This window comes from Tasmannia lanceolata, unplaced genomic scaffold (genome assembly GCF_043159265.1).
Source record: "Tasmannia lanceolata isolate RefF3 unplaced genomic scaffold, GAP_Taslan_0.1 ptg000012l, whole genome shotgun sequence".
Lineage (NCBI taxonomy): Eukaryota > Viridiplantae > Streptophyta > Magnoliopsida > Canellales > Winteraceae > Tasmannia > Tasmannia lanceolata.
The window spans coordinates 45,579,961-45,600,021 of record NW_027518689.1 but is presented as its reverse complement, the minus strand read 5'-3'; the positions used below and the strand labels follow the sequence as shown (position 1 = coordinate 45,600,021).

The window sequence follows — 20,061 nt, the reverse complement described above, 5'->3', positions numbered from 1 at the left end:
AATATATATATACATACATATATATATATATATATATATATATATATATATATATATATATATATATATATGTACTAGAAAAGAAAGTTAGCAGACTTATAAAAAAAATTCAACAATTGCAATCCAAAATGGATCAAGGAGGAGAGGCAACTGCTAGCATTTCAATTTATGAATAGAACATATCGACAAGTCGAACCTAAGTATACATTAGAGAATCCCATCAATGGTGTATAGCCATAATCATTAAAACAAATCAACTCTAATCCAACTCGAGCCGACCCAATCTCAACCAAAAGGATGCTTTCTTTCTAAAATTAGAAAACTCACAGCTTCTCTTCACTAGATGAAAGGTTAGTAAAACATAACTAAAAAATAATGAAGATTACAGCTCAACGGGAATAAACAATTCTACAACTCAGCGGGAATAAATAATTCAACAGTTAGCTGTATGAATGGAATTTATTGAAAAGTCGAGCCTAAATACGTTAGAGAATACCATCAACGGTGCATGGACATAATCATTAGAACAAGTCAACTCGAACCTGAATCGAACCGCCGCAATCATACCCGAAATGATGCTTTCTTTCTAAAATTAGAAAACTCCCATCTTAATGAATGAAAGATTATTAAAATAGAAATAAAAGACAAAATGGAGATTACATAAACAATTCCTCGTATGTCTATTAAATACACCATCTATGAATGGGGTAAACAACAAGACCTTCAAAACACAGTGCTATAACAAGTCATCCAGACACGAACAAGAACAAAAAAAATGAAAAATGAAAAAAAAAACACACACACACAAGGTATTGATTCAAAGGAAAGAAAAAAAAATATTAGATCATTCTTTCTAACCCAATCACTTGTCAAGAAAAGTAATCAAATAGAGTAAGAGATAGTATTTGAGTACTATTCTTGACAAGTGATTGGGTTAGAAAGAATGATTGAGGCTTTGTATCCCAACCATGAGGTCACAGGTTTGATCCCAGCCTCAAGGTTTGATCCCAGCTCACCAACCACCAAAAAACAAGAAAGAAAGAATAGTACTCAAATAACCCATGCAATCACGTACTCAAATAAACCATGCAATCACAAACGTGCATCCAAAGTCTAAACAAAATAAAGAAATGATAATTAAATAAAATCATAAAAAATGAAGATTTCGAAATGGTTGATCCTTATTTCTAACCTATTCAAACACGCCATGCAAACTCGAACCAATATAGAAAAAAAAAAAACAACAACAACAACAAAAGAGAAAACAAATCCTACTAAACATGCAACGGCTAAAAACCCTAGATTTTGAAATCAAACTAATCAAGACTTCAAAAAACAACATGACATACTAATAAGAAATTGTTCTTGAGATTTTCTCCCAGCAAACTCGAACCAACATCAAAATAAAAAACAAAGAAAAAAATCCTATTAAACATGCAACAGCTAGAAACCTTATATTTTTAAATAAAACTAATCAAGACTTCTGAAAAAACATGACATAGTACTAACAAACTGGTCGAGAGATTTTCTCCATAAAAATGAAAGGAAGATTTCTCAGCTCTCGTAACATAAAACCCAAAGTATCATTCTCATCGCAAGAATATTTGAAACCAAAACCTAATAGAGAGAGAGTAAAACTACATAAAAACGAGACATGCAGAACGGCAAAAAGAGCTAAAAGGATGAAAAGAATGACAAGTATACCTGTCGGAAAATTACCTATTTCTTGCCGGAATCTGATGACCAGAGGGAAACTATGAAATAAATTCAGAGGACAAAGCTCAAACACTCTCTCCAACAAAGCACTCTCACACGTTGTCAGTGTCTGATTACGTTTTTTGGTTCGGTATTTATAAGCCCAAAGAGTCATGTTTTTCTCTCTTGCAAATCTTTCTGGATTTGCTGTACTATAAAAAGTACCAAAATGCACCTGATGTTTATTAAGCTGGTGCATGCTGATTACTAAAATACCCTTCATATAGGGAGGCAATTACCATAACACCACCTATGTCTTGTTATAGTAAAGTTGATTATAATCTTTTTACTAGTCACATAGGATTTGCTAGCGTCCATCGCAAATGGTATTTCGCGGATGGGTTGTTGCATGTGAGAGCAGCCACCTTGTGAATGAAGACAAAATCTGCTGAAAAGTGAGCCTCTATGGCTGCTCTCACACGCAAACATTGCATCCGCAAAATTCCTTTTGCGATGGATGCTAGCAAATCCCTAGTTACAAAATTTTGACATATTTTTATTTATTTAAATATGTTTCGATATAAGTTTATTATGAACTAATAGTCATACAACAACATATATTTTTTTTTAAATACAAAATTTTATGGTGATCCCCTAGGAGTATTACTGAATTGATCCATATGCCTCTCTTTGAAGTGTGAATGTTGATTAGACGTAGTGTGGAACTTTGATTAGGGATTACGTTAATACAATAATTTTTGGATGAGACGATGTTATTTTGGTTATCTGGGGAGTGTTTATGTTGGTCGGAGAAGATAGGAGTTTAGGTTAGTTCGGTAATTATCGAGGGTTTTTTGGGACGAGGCGGTGTTATTTTGGTTGCGTGCATGAGTTCATTACATCAATCCACAAAGTTCGGAGGGTTCTATTAGTTCATTAACAAGTGTGTGCGTGTGTGCGTCTGCGTGTTCGGCGGAGGGGTCTCTAGTTGTCATTATAGATGCCAGTGTAAATCATTCTATTGGCCCGATCACTTTATTAAAGTGATTTGCGGTAATTTTGACATGAGATCGAGGAGCTCCGATTTGTAAGAGATCCTAGATTTGCGTGTAAGTTTGGAGGTCTTATCCTTTTGAATCATTGTCAATGATTGTCAATCAATTCAGATTATAAGTGAGTCAATTTATTGCTTCGAATCTTTGTCCTGACAATTATCAACAAATTTCCACCGCAAGGGAATCTAGAAAGAGTGCATCTAAATCTTCATTGGATCGTCGTCAAACTCGATACTGCTACGAGTTAAGGACACAATTTTACCCATAATGGGCGTACGCTCTCATATTATTAACTTGTGATAATTGCTATATAGTTTTAACAAAATAATCAAATTGATAATCAATATTTAATCTTTTGCGGAGAATAAAAAATGGATTAACTTTAAACCCCAACCAACAACCTTTGGCTTAAATTTGGATCAATTATAGTTGTAGGTTACGTAGACCGAATCTCCCAAATCTTTTGCTTCAAATAAGGATTAATTAAATCATCTTTAAGCTTAAATTTCTATTTAATTAAATCGGCATTAAACTTAAATTGATATATAGCAGATGCAACTATGAAAACCCTTTTTGTCATATAAAAATTCCACTCTAGCCACTAAGAATACTCAATGATTTAGTTATTGGGAAAAAATACTACTCTCGATCTTTTTTCTCAATATCTCGGAAGGGAAATGATATCCATGATCCCTTGCTTTGATAATGGCATTTCAAACTTTTTCAGCTGCCTCATACCTTTTTTGTTGGCTTACGATAGATTTTTGGGAATTATATCAACCTTTAATAATTAGTTAACCATCATAAAATCCGTTGCTAAATTAATTTAGCAACACCAACTATTGCGGCAGAAGTTTTGTCGCTAAAAAAATATAGCCACAGATTTTGTGGCTTTGGCAACGAATTTTTTCTGTCGCCAATGAGTGTATTTCTTGTAGTGATTCAAATATTGGAAAATGCATGCAACAATGAGCACAAGAGAGAGAGAGAGAGGGAGAGGTTTTAGCATTTTATTATGTTTAAATATTTTGAAATGAATTAAATAAGGCTTAGACACACTTGTTGGTTGACAAGGGAAATCATAGATGTGGAAAGAGTTGTTGGTAACTTTGTATATAAATTTGGCATTTGCTTTAGAAATAGTATATTATAAAAATATAGATAGAAATATCATTTCCCTATCACAAATGTCAGTATCAAAAGTTATTTCTGCCAACTCAAGGTAAAAACTATTCCACTTTTTAGCTTGGGTTAAGTCCTAAGTGAGTGCCCAACGTTTTGTAGTGGCAAAAATGTAATAAACAAGACCGGGAGCTCCAATTTTGGAGGAGGAGAGTAAGTATGGTAATTTGTCTCATTTAGGTATGGTGTCAGATGATTTTGCCCCCAAACAGATACATTGCATATCTATGAATCACACGTGCAAACCATTTAATTGGGTCAGATTTCATTTGAGAATTGAAATCTAAATTTACAATTTTGGAAAGAACTATGCCTGTCAGATGATTTTGCCCCCAAACAAATACATTGCATATCTATGCATCACGCGTGCAAACCATTTAATTGGGTCAGATTTCATTTGAGATTTGAAATCTAAATTTACTATTTTGGAAAGAACTATGGCTGGCATAGGATAGACCCGAATCCTTAGCCCAGTCTTGACGTGTATATCAAAAGGGAAATGGTATTGGCACCCCTTGTTTTAATTTGGCATTTTCATTAGAGAAATTTTATCAGCCCAACCTTATTTTGATATTGGCACAATTTCCAAAAGAGGAAAGAAAAACAACAGAAAGTCACTTTTACAATCAATGGTAAAGGGCGATTTGCGGATTCTATTAGGGAGGCATAGTGGCATATATAGATATATAATCAAGATCGTTGATCTTGTGGAACATCATGAGGCAACTCACAAGGTCTTGGTCGCATCCCGAATGGACATCCTATGCATAAGATATAGAACTACAAAATAAATTGTTAGTCTTCGCTTGGCAAAACCCTAAATGAGGCTTTTTTGAATCAAGGGTCTAGGATCATTTGATCAAGGTGCTCTCAACTTATGCCTTAGGATCAATGTATCCAATAAGGGGGTTTAGTCATGCAGGATTATAAATCTCTAATGAACTTCACCGGTTTGTCATGACACTTTGGGGACTTGGACTTTGAATGTGCAGACACTTTGGATTCTCAGTACTTAGATGGACTTTAGCGAGAACTTTTAAGAGTCACATGGACATTTAAATTGCATGTTAGTCATCAACAAATACATGACTTTGAAGTCCTAGAGGTTTAACATTCAATTTTTACCATTACCCTTTGAAGTCCTAGAGGTTTAACATTCGATTTTTACCATTGCCCTGTGGGTTATTTGGCCTTACTAATGGATCTAAATAATAGCGTGCATTTGTGAGCCCTACAAATGCCTCCAAATAAAGGAGGATTTTAAGCCTAAAAAGTCAGATTTTACCATAAAAGTTATTTTCGCTCTATAAGAATATATACTTCAAAGATGTTACATGGCTTAAGAATATATACATACTAAATCTCATCACTAATAACTCCAAAATACATCAAAGGACATAGACAAATGTAGTTCAATCTCCTACAGACCAACCACATGCATAGCCGACAACGTGTGGCCCATAATTCTAACCTTCCTATAGTCATCGGAAAAAAATTGGATGACTCTTAAATATACACGATACTTGCGACAACCAAAATAAGAATTCATGACACACATTAATGTTATGCAAATACAAAACTGGATCAACTTTGTATATAAAGAACAAATAAACCTGGAAAGAGAAAAATCTTAAGAACGAGGCATCTTTTAGCACTGATGGCAATATAGCAAATTGAAGTCAATAATTTATCTTCCCAAATCATAATATCCAACAAACAAAAGAAATCTTCACAATACTAAAAAATCACAAAAAATATCTCTCAAAAAATCTTGACGAGTCTAAAAAATAAATTGATCCTTATGCTCTCAGCTACAATTTTTGTTTTCATATGTGTATCTCAAAAAATCCTACGAGTCTCTACATCCATTCCAATAAATTATTTTTTGTCTTGTGGTGTATTTAAGAACTCATGAGCCCATACCGTAGATCATGTTCTAGGGTTGAGATCTCATTCAAAGCATTTAGCCAATTAGCATGAGTGGCGTTCTTCGGATGAGTCTACAGCTCTTCATTGATTTTCACAGTAGGTCATACCCTTTGACGAGATGAACTACTCTACTTATATCTTTGCTTTCGCTGCATTGATGATGTTGTAGAATGGTTTGCCGGCACCTGTGAAGGTGCATGCTACCCACGCTACCCCTTTTGTTGAAGAATGGGTAGCAGACTCTTGAAAGTAAATGTTTTAGTCTGTACTAGATCTGTATTTAGCAATTCTTGTATAAATGTTTTAGTTTGCGCATTGTCCTGGGATAAAGTTTTATATGCACGAACTCTTGTTTTAGTGTAAAAATAAATGATTATTTGTATTTGGTTTGGTGTTAGTATTTAGTTAGTTATTGATGGTTTTCTTAGCAATGTAATCTGCAAAAATTTCTTTGGGGAAACACACTAGACTTAGTCACATGCATTTAGTAATTTTCAATGTCATCAAAAGTTGCATAATATTGATACAAATTTCAAAAGATCAAAAACAACATATTAAAAATTTTGGGAAGTAAAAAAATGTCAAATCATACAAAAAATTGACTGTTGAAATTTTCAATACAAAAGAGCCAGGTGAAGAACCATATGTGATCTACAAAGATATTCCATAGAGCAAAACTCAAAATATACCGGTGTTCAAAAGTAGCAACAATCTTCAATAATGTAGGTTTTAATTAGTCAAAGTTTTCACCTCTATAAGAGCATGAATTTCAACCAAATGTGTGGAGAAGCCTTGCCTAACAATAATAACTCAATCTGAAAAATATGGTAGAATCAAAGAAAATTAAAAAAATATATATATATCAGAATAGACAGACTGAAAGATCCATGGGAAAAATTCATGGAAGAACGTGATGGAGAAGAAAGAAATCTAGGGTTTGGGTAGATTAAAACCTAGAGAAAGTGATAAGGGGGTAGCAACATTAAAAAATGGTAGTTGCAAGGTCTTGGTGGCGAACTATAGATTTTTGATCGATTCAAATATTAGAGAAAGAGGGAAGGGGGTAGAAAACGTCAAAAAAGATAGTAAGTCTTTCTGTAAATCTTACTCATCTCTGGTTATAAAAGAACGTCACAAAATCGTCCATTCGTGTATCTCTTCTGAAACTTTTTATTTTTTGATGGGTAAGCTGGGGTTTAGCAGAGACCCCTACCGATTTATTAGATAAAGAGAAAGATGATACAGTAAAAGCACAAAATCAACCCTAACTCGGAACATGCAAGAGAGGGATAACCAAGGCTCATTACATATGAACGACAAACACTAAGCCTAAGAGATCAAAATGCTCAATACTTGTGAATTACATAATCAGTTAATTTGGATGGGGTATGTTGGGCTCTTTGTGAGCATTTTGGCCAATTTTTTTTGGGACCTTTTGTGTTTTTGTGATCCCTCCTTTTCTGAGGAGGATTCTAACGAGTAAACCTCTTCAGGGTCGGAGTGGTCCTCTAATCCGGAGTCCTCTTCACTCTCTTCATTATATGTCATTGCATCTGAGTCCTGATTGGCAGTGTCTTGTACGGCTTCTGAGTCTAGGTCTTGAAGTATGTTGAATTCTTTTGTTGAATTCCGATTGCCTTGCTCAATGTTGGACAATGCTTCAGGGTCTATATTGTTGTTAGCCCAAGGGTTCTCATGGGTTCATTCAATAACCTTGTTTTGATGATTGACAAACTCAAATTGATTAGTCGTTTATGGACTAATCGTTTGCCTTGAGTGTTGTGCTATAGATAGATAATTCACAGGTCAATCCATGCTAGCACACACCATTGATGGCCTATGCTTGAAGATGGACAAAACACAATGCAAATGAGCTAAAGCATACTTGGATCAATCATACCTTGGAGGATCAACTAAGGAGAAGCTCAACATTAGTTATCTCAAAGCATTGAACAAACAAAGGAAGATCATTGAAGGCCAAAGCTTGTAAATCAACAACTTGGAAAGGAGCTTGAACCAAATGGTGTCATCATCCTTGGAAGGTGTCAAGCAAAGAAGCTCAACCTTGAAAATCCCAAAGCAAGCCATGCACTAAAGAGAAGATCAAGCAATGGCTACCTCAAGAATTCATTCAAGAGAGTGGTAAAAATGGTAAATTGTATCACCTATTTCTCTTGTGTTTTCTCTAGTCAAGGCACATCTTAAAACCCCTAAAAATATATTTTTCAAAGAGACCAATAAGCTTAAAAAATGACTTAAATGGATAAGTGAATGGTCATGGTGGTGTACCAACATGTTGGGACCCATATGGCGTTCCATCATATTTGAACAAAAATTGAGTTCTGAAGGCCAACCTCGACCAGCAACTAAATCATATCAAAACTTATTTAAAAAATTTACAAATATTTTTTAAAATATTTGTAACAGATAGATCTCATTTTTCTCACATTCGTAGAGTATAAGAACGTCAAAATCCGACAAGAAACAAAGGAGATTTGAATTTTACAAGATAGGAATATCCTGCTGAAAATGGCCAACTCGGAACTCCGAGAATTATTCTCGGAGCTCCGTGCTCGGAACTCCGAGACAATTTCTCAAAGCTCCGAGAAATGGTCCAGGTTCAAAAATTAACCTGTAACGGTCCACTCGGAGTTCCAAGTGCGGAATCCGAAAAGACCATTGGGGAGTCTAAAAAAGCCATATTTCACTCTCCCATATATATATATGAACCTTGGGACCTTTGGAAAAACACTAAATGATTAATCTAACCTTCCTTGAGCATTTATAAGGGTATTTACATCATTCTAACAAAAAAATACTCTGCCCTTCTCTCTTGTGCCTTGACTTTAGATTGTTCTTGAGAGACCATAGGGCTTTTACTTGTTCATCTTTTCTTGAGTGAGAGTGAGTGTTATTTACTTGTAATCAGCCTACTAAGAGGCAAGTGTGCTACATCCTTTCTTCTCTACATTATACTTAGCAACGAAGGGCGCTGCATTTAAGACCCTTGGAGCTTGGACGCTCGGATTGTACTTGGCGGAAGGAACGCAATATTTAAGTTCCTTGGAAGAAGACTAGGGAAATCCTTAAGGAGAGAAACTTGAGAAAAGGGGAGTAGGTCTTGGGTTTAAGACCGAATCACTATAAAAACCCTTGTGTCAAGCATCTTGTCTCTTCATCTCTTCTCTATTGGTAAGTGCCTTAACTCTTGAATTGGAATCTCATTTTTAATTTTTTTAAACTAATCTAAAATTAGTGTAAGCTAAGTTTTTAAATCCTTAAAGTTTTTTTTAAAAGAAACCCAATTCACCCCCCTCTTGGGTTGCTTAGTGGAATTTCAATTGTCTGGAATACTGAAATTGTTTCCAATTTGGGTTGGGCATTCTGATATCATATCTTTCTCCCTTAGGAGGTTTTGAAGGCTTTGAACACATTCCATGTCTTTTTCTTTTGGTGGGGCAGCATGAGTGCTTTTCTTTACCCATTCCTTTTTTACTATTGTAGAAAATGTGTTGAGCGACTTATAGCAACGATGATGTTCTCGTTGGTATGAAGAAGACTTCTAAGGAAATTAAAGGACGGGATAATTTGGTTATTATAAAAACTTAAATTTGGGCTTTAGGGTTTTGTCTAGATTGGCTAAGAGAAATGATGGGCGCTTGGCAATCATAACTATGATGGGGATTTGGTGAATCCATGTTTTTGGAAGAATGTGAGTGCTGATTCTGGTTTCTTTGAGGTTTTGAATTGTATTTTGGTGGCAACTGAAAGAGCTACTGCTTCCCATAGCCCAACAGTGTTGATGAGGTAAGATACTGTAAAAGATTGTTGAATAGTGGTGTTTGAGATGAGGGAAATGGATTTCAGACATGGGTTTCAAAGATAATAGTCACGAATTCTTAAATCTTTACTACTTACACGAGGAATTTTTCTGTAGAGATAACAAAACATTAGCGCCCAAAAGTTCAAAAGGGTAGTAGTAAAGATTGAACTTACAGGTTCGAGAATGTAGAAAGATAAGAACTGATCTGGGTTCTTGCTCTTTTCTTCAATTCATCCTCTTTTTCCATTGGATTCATGATGGAGATCGAAAGAATAAGAAATTGGAATGCAAAACCTAATACAATACAAATCAATGTGTGTCCCTTATTTTGTGGGCAACAGGATTGAGCCTACTGGGCATCAGACAATGTTAGCCATCCAATTAGTGATGTTATGTAAGATCATCTATAGCTATTACCATTTTACAACTACTTTCCTATTGTTCATCCATGTGGTAGGCTGGTATCTATTGATATCCACACTCCTTTGTTTTAATAATGGCACTCCAGATTTTTAACTTGGGACAGCCCCCTCTAGTGTAAAAGAGTAGTCATAAACAAGGTTTCAAATTTCGGTTTCAGAATGCGTTTCGGTCCTCACCGAAATCCGAAATTTCGGATTACATCTAACGAAACCAGATAAAGTAATATTTTATCCCGTACAAAATTTTGGGAATCCAGATTTTTTGGTGATTTTCTAACAAAATTTCAAAAAATTTCAGTCGAAATATTGCAACATTTCGGGTTACCCAGTTTCAGTTTTGGTCCTAAACCCGAGTAGAAATTTAAAACCAAGGTCATCAATACAATAGAGTGGGCCATCCCAAGTTAGAAAAAAGGGCAACTATATTGCTTCACAAAATATAAATGGCTTGGATTATTGAACAAACGGATCCCATTTTATCAACACTTAAAAGAAGATCCTCTCAATACTACAACAAAACTGGGTTTTCCCTAGGTAAAAGTACCAAAATCAGTAGGGAAAGGTTTTTCCCTACGTATTTCCGCAACTTCTGAAGGCTAGGTGGGGGGAGGGAAAGCCCTTTCCCTACGGATTTAAAGCTCCATAGGGATAGGCCCCCTCTTTCCCTATGGAAAATTCCGTAGGTGTAGGACTGGAATTTCCCTAAGGAAGTTAATAAATTCCGTAGGAAAAGTGTCTTTCCCTACGGCATTTTCAAAAAATCCATAGGTAGGTGTTTTTCCCCACAGAATTTTCAAAATTCCGTAAGTAAAAGGTGTTTTTCTCTTAAAATTTTTATTAAATTAGTAGGTATACGATGCTTTTACCTATGGAATTTCAAAAAATCATAGGAAAAAGATCTTTTCCCTACATAATTTCAAAAAATCCGTAGGAAAAATGTTCTTTTCCGTACAGAATTTCAAAAAATTGGTAGGCAAAAGGTATATTTCCCTACTGAATTTCAAAATATCCGTAGGAAAAATGTGCTTTTCCCTACGCATTTCAAAAAATTGGTAGGTAATGGGTACTTTTCCCTACAGAATTTCCAAAAAATTGTAGGGAGGAGTTTTTCCTACATAATTTTAAAAAAAATCTATAGGGAAAAGGTGGAATTTCAAAATAAGATACATAGGGATAGCCTTATTATTATCTTTTGAATCCATTAAATAACAATTTTCGGTGACCAATTGCACATGTACATTCCACAAAGAATCCATCTATAAGATCAAAATATCTATAATTATAACGCCCATTTTTCCACAACATCGTATAAAAATATAAAAAAATTAACTATTTCAATTGAATATCTTTAAAATCACAGTTCATTAATAACAAATGTCCTGAAATTGTTTTCTCAACAAAAGACTACATTGTTCAACATTCATTATTTAATGATTTTATATAACATCATCTCCACTTCATCACCTCCTCGATCCCATCATCATTTGTGATTTAAAAATTTATCCTACAAACACAAAGCATGTTTAAATTAATAAAAAATCAACACAAGCATATAAAATAAATTCATTTCAGTCATTTAAATTGCCATTTTAAAACTAATTGTACACTTACAAATGCATGAGGCCAAGCAACGCTACATCCTAGGACATCCGCGATGAGTTGTAATTTTCCATATGGCCTTAGAACTTTGCTTTCAGGATATACCTGCATATATTTTTCTCAAAAGTTCAGCAAAGATGGGGTCAAAGGAAAAAGAAACTACATATTTTACACAATTGGAAGATTTATACTGCACTAGAAAATAGTAAAAATCGCTTACAGACCCTTTAATAATGTAAGGACAAGGAAAGAGAAAATGTAAAGAAAGGAGCAGTACCATGGTGCAAATAAGGCAAAGTTTTGAGGTGAAAATGGCCTTTCCATATCACATCGTTCCATTTCTTCTCTCCAACAACCTAACCAAAAAACAAAATGCAAAAAATAATAAAAAACTAAAACCCATAACGTAAACCGAGCTCCTTTAAGATGACAAATTACAACGACATGTGAAGGAAAAAGGAAAGAATTACAATTCCTTTCTTTTAGCTCATTTATTTCCTTGAGTTTTGAAACAATGATAAGTAACAATATGAAGATTCGATCAAGGAAAACATTTACATGCGTAAAAGGAGGATCTATCATGCCTATGCCCAACATTTACATGTGTATAAGAAAGAAAGAAGAGACGGTTGTTAGAAAAGTGGCCGGGGCCTAACAACCCTCACATAATGTGGCTAACCTAACCTCATGCACAAGAATCAAGTGTTTGTAAAGTGTACAAGAGTGAATGAGAAAGGGATCGGGCCAGGGTAATCCCTTTTGGTAATTGCAGGAGTGAATGCGAAAGTGGAAAACAGAAGTGTGCCAATGTTAAAATAAGGGTGCAGATATCATTTCCCCATATCTAATTTATGACACTATAGTCTGTTTGGTTTCACAAAAGTATGTGTTTCATTTCACTAAACTGATGCAGCTAGTATTAAACATGTTCATACAAACTAATTGGAACCAATTAAGTCTGTCGGCTTAAACTAAGGTGGGGTCTCTCAGCTTAAACTTCTATTGATGGACTGGAATCTTTCTATTGACACAACATATTCTCAAGTGTTAGTGGACCAGCAGGCTTAGAATCATCTCTGTGCAGGGATCAAGTTTCTCAGAAACCAAACAGTTACCAAGTAAGATATGAGAGTAAAATTTAACTCTATGAGTGAAACAAAATTCGAGGGAGTGGAGTGACTTAGATGACGAATCACTCAATGGCAAATAATTGGGTTTGCTGGCGTTAGACAGAAACGAACTAGTTTAACACAGTTATTTTACAAGAGATGGATGGGTGCAAAAAATGAAGAGTAAGAGTGCAGGTAGTTCATAGCCATTGGGATTGAAATATGTTTTGGCTTCTACAAGAAGCTTGATAGAAAAGGGCTTGCCAATATGCCCCATCTTGGAAGTTACAACAAAATTAGATTGCATACCTCTTACCGCGAGTTATTATGTGTCTCCTCCACGATCCTTACAGTGGAAGCACCAATTGAGAATCCTAACTTAAGCATGAGTGTAGGCCATGTTTGAAAAGGGTACTTAATAGAGCAGAGCTATGTTCTCTGCTCTGTGGAGGGGTATGTACTAAGGAGTCTAATTACATTGCCCAGCCTAACTGCATAAAGGTTTGGTCTGCGCGCGCGCGCGTGTGTGTGTGTGTGTGTGTGAGAGAGAGAGAGAGAGAGAGAGAGAGAGAGAGAGAGAGAGAGAGAGAGAGAGAGAACTGTGTTATTCCATTTATCTATCTAGAGAGAGCAAAAACTGTGTTTTTCCATTTATCCTAAAGATTTCAGTGAGGACATAACAGATTTGAGAAGGATATTATCTACACCTCAAGCATAGTAACATAAGTAACCATCATCAACAAGATATTAGCAAGGTTATCACATCCGCCAGTTGTTTTCACAACTAGAAGTGTGAGGCTAACATACAACTAGAAGTGCAAAATTCCGAAAATGCTAGCATAAAAAACTTGTTAATAACAGCTCATGTGTAAACTGACAACACCAGATATCTGAGTTGTGATTCTATCCAAGCCAGCAACGAAGTTGGCATGAGACAATTGTACGCAATTAGAGAAATTTGGTAAAAATGCACCTAACTTAGCGTGCAGCCCATAAAATCAGCAAAAGGCATTTCACTAACGTGAAATTCAACGTATGACATTAAAAAAAGCACATGCTTTATTGGTGATAGTAAGATGTTAGGGGACTGTAATTTTCTCGTTTGATAACCATGGTACAAAGTACATGCACAACTTGATATGTGTTTAGTTTTGTCCTCTCCTCCATTCCAAATTCCACACACATTCGCACTTGATAACAAAGCTTCCGTCCAAATACCTTGCATCACATATAGCATTGTGGTCGAAAATATTACAATTTAAACATTGATCAGAGTGTGGGAACACCACTGTGTTGGGCCACCATGGAAGAGGGTTGTGCCTACAGATAATGACTTGTCCTTTTTCTTGTTCACTTTTGTATTTTTATGTTGTTCAATTGCATAGACAATTATATGGCTAAAGAATATAACAATGAAATCTGTAACAATGATCTCATCATATTCTTGGAGAAAATGGAATGCAACGACACTCAACAATGACCTAAAGTAGTCCCTAATATATAGGCGATCTAACCTTTTAGCAGCCAATCAAACAGCCCGTATCGAATCTTAAGCCAATTCAATGCACCCAGCTTAGACCCTTATACGTTTCAAACTGTGTTAAACAGAAATTGGTGTAAGAAATTTCCATTTGGGTTTGCAATAAAACATTACTGGAGGAGCACTGAATGCTTGAGTTTTCATTCTCTGCTCTACTATCCAAAAACCAAACAACCCATTCAGGTTTCAGAATGGGTTGTGCATTGGAAAAGGGAAAATATGTTCCATGTGTAAAAGAAATGGATCTCCAATCAACCAAAAGATTACAAGTTTGAACTCTACCACAGGCACTTTCAGAACATGTGGAAGAAAGAAGATGCAATTTTATATGACATACATTTAAAGCTGCATCATTTAGATGGAGCTTCTCCAATGTATCACGCAACCCTGGGAACCAATCAACACGTACCTAAGTGAGTAGCAGTGGTCGACATCTTATAGCAATAAAGTTTTTAGATGAATAAAAGTTTTTGGATGTTATGGGAGTAGAAATATCCCATATATATATATATATATAACATCATTAGAATGAAATCAAAACTGACTGATCGGAAAGACAAAGGAAAAAAAACAATTCAATAAAGTATCCTGTATCAGTGTATCCTGATGGTAGAAATTTGATACATAAATACAGGAAGAAACCACAGAGAACTAAACATAATCTATGATCAATCTTAAGAAATTAATTCAACTCACCGATCCCAAAAGGGACTGTTAGCAAATTGCCACTGTCAGACAGAAATAATTGTAGTTGATCCTTGTAGTAAGACTGGATGAGGAAAGAGTCCCACATTGAGCTTGGATAGGACCTACATACATTCAAAAAAATAAATAAACAATCAGATATTCATCTATTCATTCATCTAAATACATTCTAATGTACAGACACACAGTATGGTTTTGTATATGCGGTAGCTCATAAACAATTGACTCAAACCTCTTCAAAAATCCAGACATTCAACTATGGTTTTATTATGCTTTAGATACTTCTTATGCTTAATATATAATCTCTTCTTGTGGTCAATGCCGCAGCTGCAAGCTTGGAGCCCAAATCCATCTTCAAAACACAGATATGATAAAGGAAAAGAAAAATGCAAAGCACATCGATTACTTAGAAGATCAAAAACCCCACTAGAAAATCCTCTCTCCATGATCGAAGTCTAAAAATACAAACCTAAAGAAAGTCAGAAACTAAATCTCTAAAAACCCTAGATCTCTAAAACCTAAATCTCTGAGCATATACCAAAGAAACTATAAAACCCAAAATCTATATTTAATATAAAAACCCTATCTCTTGGCATGTACATACTACGGAAGAAGCAGACGGTGTGGTGGGAGGTGGAGGGTCTTTTCAGAATTGAGGATGTTTCCGCCTCGGTATGGCACGCCTAGAAGGTTCTGGAATCGGAAGTTCATGGCTTTTCTGGTTTTTCTGGGTCTAGGGTTTTACCTTCTCTTATGTTCTGAGAGAGAGAGAGAGAGAGAGAGAGAGAGAGAGAGAGAGAGAGAGACCTAAAACCCTAGAACAGAGAGAAACCTAAAACCCTAGAACACATACAGAGAGAGACCTAAAAGTCTAGAACAGAGAGAGACCTAAAACCCTAGTTCTAGGAGAGAGAGAAAGAGAGAGGGAGAGAGTACCTTGTGCATGTAGAGAGATTGGTTGGCTCGCTTCCGACAATGGCTGCTGGTGGAGTCGAAGGTCGACGGTTCGTTTTGTTCTAGCATTGGGTTTCCTTCATCTGCAAGAGTGAATGAGACGGCGAGATGGGTTTACCCTCTTCTTGGGCTTATTCTCGTCATTTCATTTAAATAGTATGGGCATAACTGGAAAATTAAGTCGGAATTTTGAATTTGTCCGCTCCCGACGACGCGCATTTAGCATATCCCTACAGAATTTAAATCCCTACCCAATTACTTTAGTTAACCGTAGGCAAAATGTAAGATATCCCTATGGAAAAATATTGATATCCGTAGCTAAATGAATACGGTAGGGATAGATGCCCAGGCTGTACCTACATATTAATATAAAAGCCGTAGGTAAACTTCTCCCTACAGACATAACTAAAGTCGGCAGGGAGAGTCTAGTTTTGCTGTGTCACTTTGAGGATGATCTAAGTGATTGGTCACTATCTTGCGTGCCATAACCCAAAACTTAATCCGTTAAGATGATCTTAGTTATCTAATCAACAATCAATTTATAATTTCAAAAAAATTGTTTATTGGTTCGTGCCCATCATGTGTATGGTAGAGTGGAAGGCCATTTGGCCTCAAACATGATATAACACTTCTATTAACATCCAAAAGAATGTGATTCCATGGGCCCCTGTTTTATAATCCTTCCTCCCCCTCTTTTTTTCTCTTATGAAATGGTAATCTATATATAATGAGGAAGGGCTGTTTCACTGTTCACGCCCACGCGGCAGCCCTCCCCTTTCTCCCTTGAATCTACATGGCACTATAAATACAACGTGGCACTTTAGATTTCAGAGTTTTTCCCTTTTTTATTTCGGTTTCGATCCGTTTGGGGCAACGTTCTCTCTTCCCCACCACGTTGTTACTTCCACCATTTTTCCTCTTCGATTACACTCCCTTAAAATCAGCCGTTTGGAGCAACATTTTCTCTTCCCCAAATTTGTTTCTATCCCTACGTTTTCTTTTCCCCACGACATTGTTACTTCCACCACGTTTCCTCTTCAATTACACTCCCTTAAAATCAGCCGTTTGGGCCAACGTTTTCTCTTCCCCAAATCGGTTTCTATCCCTACTAGTGGGATAACCCGTGCGATGCACGGGGACCAAGAGTCAATCAGGGTCAATCAGGGCCGGGACGGCCCGGCCCGGCTCGACCCAATTAAGACCAATCAGGGTGGGCAAGGGCTGGGCTATACTCTGCAGGGCGGGCATTGGGTTGAGGTTTTCAGCCCTGACTCAGTGTCAGGGCGGGTCAGGGCTGAGATAATGGGAAACAGGGTTGGGCTATGGTTTTGAAAAGCCCGGCCCAACCCGACCCTGTTGCAGCCCTAATTAGAATTGATATGGGTTATTGGTTTGTTCTTCAATGATCTCCTCCTTCCCTTGAATCCACGCTCGGGATCGAGAAAATGAGAGATGGAAAAATAAAACCTAATTGCTAGAGTTGAGAGAGATCGGAAAGCAAAAAACCCCCTTCTTGTAGTTGTTTTGTTTGCGAGTTCTAACCTAGCGGAGAAATGTCACTCTTTACCCGAGATTTTATACCGTAAGTGCCCCTTCTAGTAATTTTCAGAAAGTACAATGGGGGCAAACTTGGTGGCTGACTTCTTATTAAAGAGAATTTGCTCGTGCAAGGGGACTGATATCCCTCCATCGCTCCTCCAAAGCTGCTAGAATTGATTTCATTAGATAGATCAGATTCGGTGTGTATGAGAATGTAGCTCTATCTTGCTTGTTTCCTTGTTGTGATCTTGGTGTCCCTATTGTATTCTTCTTTTTCTATTAATATACCTAGTCGGGGTCCTGCCTAACCCCAGCTTACCCATAAAAAAAAGGTTGAACCATTGGGCTTACAAATATTTACACGTCTCACATGAATATTATGCAACACATTGATATATTATATGACTAATGCACTTACAATTTTGGTTTCGGTATCATTTCGTTCGGGATAGAAATAGAAACACATTTCTATTTTTGTGGAAATTTAAAACCAGGGTCATGCTATGGAAGACTGGAAGGTCATTTGTGCAATCAATGGGGCCCCTAACATGATATACCACTTTCAATTGAACATCCAAAAGGATGTGATTCCATTGGACCCCTATTTTCTAGTGCTTCCTCCCTCTCTTATGATAGATTAAGGAATGAACAACCAGGAAAGGAGACCAAGTTCAATATGCAGATAGAGGTTCAGCTGTTAGCAAACTGATCCTGTATTTAAAAGTCATAAAGAACTAAGAGTAACAATCAATTTTCCTAAAATAATGAAAATCCAAAAGGAAAATGCTATTGCCATCCACCTATTATCGCTTTGGATAACTTGCTAAAAAACTATAAATAAAGAAGCTGAGAATAATTTAAATAAAGGAGATGGATCTCAACTCAACTAAGCCTTTGTCCCAAACCAGTTGGGGTCAGCTAATGGATCCTTTACAAAATTTTCATGATGAAGGTGAAAGAATCTACCCGGCTCAAAATGAGTAAGTCTAATCCTAACACTAGTTGAGTTCATCTACATGGATCATTTTCTTCCATTCTCTCCTATCCAAGGTCAGGTTCTCTATTATGTTCCTAGCTATCAAGTCTTTCCTCATTGTTTCTACCCAAGTTTTCGATCTGCCCCTACCTCCTTTTACTCCATCAACTTGGCATGAGTCGCCTCTTCTCACTGGAGCATCCAAAGGCCTACATTGGATATGTCCAAAGTCCAAACCATCTTAAACGGTGCTCTCTCATCTTCTCCTCAATTGGTGCACCCCCACCACTTTACAAATGTCTTCATTTTTATTTCTATCTAAGCTTGTGTGGCCGCACATCCATCTAAGCATTTGCATCTCCGCTACACTCATCTTATGCACATGCTGCTTCTTGGTGGCCCAACAGTCTGAGTCGTGCATCATGGCTAGCCTCACAGCTGTCTTATAAAACTTTCCATTCAACTTGGTAGGGATTTTGCGGTCGCACAAAACTCTTGAGGCAAGCTTCCACTTCAACCAACCTGCTCTTATTCTATGGTTAACATTCTCTTCAATCTCTCCTTCCTTATGTAGAATTGAACCAAGATAGAGAAAGATATCCCTCTTAGGTACCTCTTGTCCAGTCATATTTACTACCTCCTCGTCCCGCCTCCTTATATTACTAAAGTTGCACTCCATATACTCTGTCTTAGTCCTACTTAGTCTAAAACCTTTGGATTCCAAAGTAGTTCTCCATAACTCTAACGCAGCATTTACTCCTGCTTTGGATTCGTCAATTAATACTATGTCATCTGCAAATAACATACACCACGACACCTCATCCTGGATACCCTCCGTAAGTTCATCCATAACTAGTGTAAAAAGATAAGGGCTTAGAGCTGATCCTTGGTGCAGTCCTATTATAATTGAAAACTCACTAGAAGTGCCATCCGTAGTTCTTACACTAGTTACTGCTCCATCGTACATATCCTTAATCACATCAACATATTTAGTAGGCACTTTTTTCCTTTCAAGGACCCACCACATAACACTCCTGGGAACCCTATCATACGCTTTCTCCAAATCATACATATTTTGGTTTCGGTGTTTTGTTTTACTCGTTTATTTTCTTGTTTCGATCCATCTCCTCCAAACAAAGGAGATGGATCGAAACAAGAAAAATAAATGAGTAACAACACAAAACACCGAAACCAAAATAGCAACACAGATTACCACCCACTTAATTTTTCAATTTTTTTCATTAATTTTTTGGTTGTTTTCTTTTCTTTTCTTTTTTTTGATGGTTGCAAAGGTATTAATAAAAAAGACGACGGAGATGGTCGACATAAAACGGGAAAATAACAAAGATGGGAAAGAACGAAAGAAACAAAATGAAACAACAAATCAGGGAGGTAAGGAGTCAAATAATTCTAAAGATTCCTTATCCACCCCTACACTAGCAAGACTCTCGGCCACATCATTTGCTGATCTTCTAACATGATGAAAAGCAATTGATGAGGAGCCTGTCCAATCATGAATCTCATCGACAAAAC

At 36.5% G+C, this 20,061-nt stretch overlaps 1 long non-coding RNA gene across 2 annotated transcripts; it reads right to left on the bottom strand.

Moving 5' to 3' along the window:
- Nucleotides 1–11,357: 11,357 nt before the first annotated feature.
- LOC143887407 (uncharacterized) lies at nt 11,358–16,266 on the bottom strand. 2 transcript variants are annotated; one of them, XR_013254160.1, is made up of 6 exons: nt 15,996–16,266; nt 15,051–15,163; nt 14,692–14,741; nt 11,983–12,061; nt 11,718–11,810; nt 11,358–11,610 (listed from the first exon to the last, which is right to left on the bottom strand). It is a non-coding gene; the product is annotated as an uncharacterized LOC143887407 (long non-coding RNA). The 2 variants fall into 2 exon arrangements; XR_013254161.1 differs by lacking the exon at nt 14,692–14,741 and having other exon boundaries at nt 15,996–16,260.
- Between the last annotated feature and the right edge of the window lie 3,795 nt (nt 16,267–20,061).